Here is a 4,722-nt window from a genome sequence, read left to right on the forward strand (position 1 = left end):
TCAGGCTAGCAGTTCCTCAGCAGGGAATCTTCTCACCCTGCTTCTGCTTCCTTCATGCAGGAAGAGCTCAAGAGGGCTCTTACCCTAGGAATACTTTGCCATGGGATCCCTGCAAGTGTTCCCATGCTGCACACTCTGGATGAGGTCCTGCATTCAGCCAAACACAATTCAAAGTGATCTTCCACCAGCCATGAAGGGTTCTGGAATGCCGCAGCTCCAGGAGAAACTGCTTGTTGAGCTGCAAGAGACAGAACTGACAGGTGCTGCAGCAACCTTTGGACAAGCAACAGTCACACTATTGCTTTGTGCTAGGGACGTTGACATGTCAGCAGCCATTCACCAGCAAATCCTTCCTTTCAGAAATGTGCCCTAGTTAATCCGTTTTGAAGTGCTTCCCTTGAATGGCGGCGTTATACCACGGATTGTCTGGTCGACAGCTATTGCCCGAGTTAAGCTGCACTTCTCAGCCAATGGGCTGATCATGGTATTAAACCTGGAGGAGATTCCTGTTTCTCACTGCCCTCTTCTGCTTGAAGGTGCTGGTGAGGAAGCAGACAAGCGAGCATCTGAAGAAGAGGACCAGCACCCACCTCTTCTGCAGAAGCTGGCTCCACGCTACCACCGCCAGGTTCGCAAACCCAGAGCTGATGCTGGGCGCAATCGCCCTACGCGCCCTGCAGCTCCATCCCTACGAGCCCCAGCGGGCACCACAACCATGGTCCAACCCTGAGGCTATTTTTGTTATCAACCTTCATTTTTTGTAATGCATCAAAAATGTGAATCCTGTGATCTTGTTTCTTTGGTATTTGTTAAATCTCGTTTTGTGACCTAGTTTGTGGTCAAAGTTTGCAAACGTTTAACAGCGTGTGTTTGAGAAAAAAAAATCTGTTCCCTAATTGTTGGGTGCACTTGTATACATTTTGTCGTATACATTTTCAAATCTTTTATGTCTTTAACAACGTTTTTCTAAGCGATTTGTCATTTACTATAAAAAGTGTAATAATTACTCCAACAATATTGGATTCGTTAATTTTACTTTCCTAGTGAATTTTTTTTTATCGCTGTGTAATCACTCCCTTTTCCCCTAAGATACTTTTTGTCTTAAAGTAAATATAGCTAAATCAGTTTATATGTGGTTAATATTTACGTATATGGGATTAATAGTTGCTTAATGTATCTCCCCCCCCCCGGCCCCACCCTCACACACCAATTTCTTCAAACCTTTCTATGTTAATACGTTTTAGGTATCTCTCTTTAAACAACATAGTACTAGATTCTGTTTTTTAGCCCAAAAGGAATTATTATCTTTTATCTAGGAATATAGGTCCATTTATGCTTACAATTTTAACTGCTATGTTATTATTTACTACTATCAAATATTTTATGCTTTTGATCTACTCTGCCTTTTATTTCTTCTTCACTATTTACCCTTGGACTGGCAGGAATGCATTATTTCTATTCTTTAAAGTGGTGCTCCTTAAATCACTTAGCATACATTTTTCACTTTCCAAAATCCAAGTTTCTGAACTATATAGGTCAGAAGTCGTTTTGATTAGGGCCAGATTTTCAAACTTTCTCAGAATGAATTTAGCTTTGTTCTCACTCTTCATTAATAGTAAGTTGATAATTATTCCCTCAGCATTTAATTTTCTTATAGCATTCATGTTTGCTGTTGAGGAGTCTTAGTCTAATTGTTGTTACTATTTTATTAAGTTATTCCAAAACATTTCATATTTTTATTAATTTAGCTACACACATACACCTACTCCATACCCACCAAATATACACTTCTTCCCCCCCTCTATACCTCAATAACCTCTAACCACTTTTCAATCTGAATTTCCTAATTTTGAACATCTCTTATAAGTGATATACAATGTTTGTCCTTATGTTTCTTGCTTATTTCAGCGAGCATAATGTTTTCAAGGTACTTCTGCATTGCAGTGTATTTTAGCACTTCATCCTTTCTTATGGCCAAATATTCCATTGTGTATATCTACCTCATTTTCTTTATCCATTTGTTGATGTACACTTGGTTTGTTTTCACCTTTTGTCTATTGTGAATACTGATAAAAACATTTATGTGCAAATATATGTTTGAGACCCTACTTCGCTTTCTCTGGCTATAGACCAAGAAGTGGACTTGTCATGCAATATGGTAATTCTATATTTAACTTTTTCAGGTAGTCCTATATTTGCAAAAATACCAACTTAGCTTCAATAGCATACCCATTCTCTACTCTCATATCCATCTGTTTCCCCCCTTTATGTTGTTTTTATTCCACTTTACCTCTTTATATTTTGCATGTCCATTATCAGGAAATATGCCTTTTTCTTGTTCAATTGTATTCTGACTCTTATAGGAATTGAGAATGCAGTACTATTGTGTTTTGCATTTTCCTTCACAATTACCTTATGGATGATCGTCATTTCTTCACACTACTCCAAACCACTCTTCCTGTCTTTTCCTTTCAACATGCAGAACTACCTTTACTAATTCTTCTAGGGCAGATCTTTTAAAATATTTTGAAATATTTTAAACTCTCCCTTATTTTTGAAAGGAATTTTTACTAAATAAAGATTTTCGGCTGGCTGTTTTTCTCTTTCAGTACGTTATATATATATATATGTTTCCTTTTAGCTTTCAAATTCTTCTCTATGCTCACACATTGTCTTTTAAATAACCTTTATCTCTTTATGCACATTTTTCTTTATCTCCTTGAATTGATTTAGAATATTTGCTTGGACTTTAATTAGTTGCTCCAAATTCTGTGTTTCCTCTGGAGTTTTCATTTATTCTCTTGACTGAGTCATATATTCCTGCTTTTAGTATGGTTTTTAATTTTTTGCTGATGTCTAAGCATTTGATTATCTTGGTGAATTAACTCAGAATATCAGTTTCTTTCTCTTGCCTATTCATTGGCTTTGTATTAAGGCTCTTCTTTGATGTTTGATCCAACTTACTCTAGATCTTTGGAATAGCCTGTGTTTAATGAGATTTTCTCAACTCTTCATCTGATTCTTGCCCTGGATATGCAGTACAATTTTTCAGATTGCATTTTTTTGTGCGTAATTATTGCAGAAGAAAACTCCTTTCCTCTGTTCCTTCTCTGGTAATCTTGATCTTTTCTGTTTGTTTTTGTGCAGAATTTTCTCCTCAGCTCTTATGATTTAAATTCTCTCCCTTACTCGGTGACCCATCTACCTTACACTTTTCAGTTCTGGGACCCTCTCATCTTGTAGTAGTTCAGTTTAACCTCCTTATTTTGAAGGTTTTCTACCTCTGGTTTCTCCCCCATTAGAGTATTCTACCCTGGGAAGTCAGATGGAGTCAACTCAGAGAGGTGGATCACTCCAGAAAAGTCATTTTGTGTTTATGTATTCCAGTCAACAGAAACTACATTGAGTAAGCACATCCCTTGCCAGCTGCATTTCTCTTATGGTCACTCTCTCTCTCCCCTAGCCCCAGGGGCCCTTTTGTGTGCAGCACTCCTCAGTGGCTTGTGTTCCTCTCTGGAACTCTGTGGACTTGGGTAGCTGTGCCTGGATATGTGTGGGGTTCTAACTCACTGCTGTGAGTACCTCTGAAGTCCAATGTCTCTGTTGGGAAAGGGAGGGCTCCAGGCCACTATCTCTGAGCAATTCTCAAATTGTGTGGGACTGACTGAGGAGGATAGAAGAGGACCAACAGTCAGGGACAAAAATTTTCTACCTGATACTTTTCTTTTGCTTTGATTCAACAATTGCGGAGTCCTTCAGTTTCTATTATCCTTCGATGTTCTAAGTAAGTGCGCTTTGTCCTTTTCTTTGCTGAATCTCTAGGGAGTTTTTTTTCAGGGGACATTTTATGTCACCATGCTGATGGCATCACTCCTCACTCATTTTTTGTTTAAGAAATTAAAAAGTATCTTAATTTCTCCCTTAGAATTGAAGGACAACTTTGCCAGATATATTATCTTTGGATAACAATTTTTCTAAATATGTCCTTTCACTGCCTTTTGGCTACAGTGGTTTCGAAAGTGAAATCAGATGTTAGTTTTATTAACATCACTTCTTTCTTGCTGTTTTCAAAATTCTTTGTCTTTGGCATTTGACAGTTTGGTGACAATATCTTTGTTTAGCTTTCTTTAAGTTCATCTTTGTTGGTGTTCATTGAACTTCTTGGATTTCCATATTTGTCTCTGTTTTAGTTTCCTTGGCTGCTTGAACAAATACCATGCAAAGAGATGGCTTTAACAATGGAAATTTAATGGCTCATTCTTTTGTGGTTGGAAAAAAATCCAAATCAAGGTATCATCAAGGCAGTGCTTTTTCCTTGAAGACTGTGGCTTTCTGTGGCTGGTTGCTGGTGATCCTTGGCCTGGGCTGCTCTGTCACATGGCACTGCACACGCAGGCTTCCCTTCCAGATTCTGATGCTGTTTAGCGTCTGGCTGCTCCTTCTACAATTTTCTCTCTGAATTTCACTCTTCTTTTAAAGAACTCCAATAATTGGATTAAGACCCATCTCAAATGGGCTGGGACATACCTTAACTGAAGTAACCTCATCAAAAGGTTCTACTTACAATGGGTTCACATTACAGGAATAGATTAAGCTGGGGTACATAAAGCTCCAAACCACCACTGTCTTTCATCAGATTTGGAATTTTTTCAGCAATTATTTCTTCATGTATTTTTGTGCCTCCTTTTCTACCTTCTCCTTACAGGATTCTTATGATTTGTG

General features: G+C 38.1%; 1 pseudogene; it reads right to left on the minus strand.

Annotated features, from left to right (window-relative positions):
- LOC143656856 (SREBP regulating gene protein pseudogene) lies at positions 1–2,430 on the minus strand (annotated as a pseudogene).
- Positions 2,431–4,722: the final 2,292 nt, after the last annotated feature.

Source organism: Tamandua tetradactyla, chromosome 15 (genome assembly GCF_023851605.1).
Source record: "Tamandua tetradactyla isolate mTamTet1 chromosome 15, mTamTet1.pri, whole genome shotgun sequence".
NCBI classification, from domain to species: domain Eukaryota; kingdom Metazoa; phylum Chordata; class Mammalia; order Pilosa; family Myrmecophagidae; genus Tamandua; species Tamandua tetradactyla.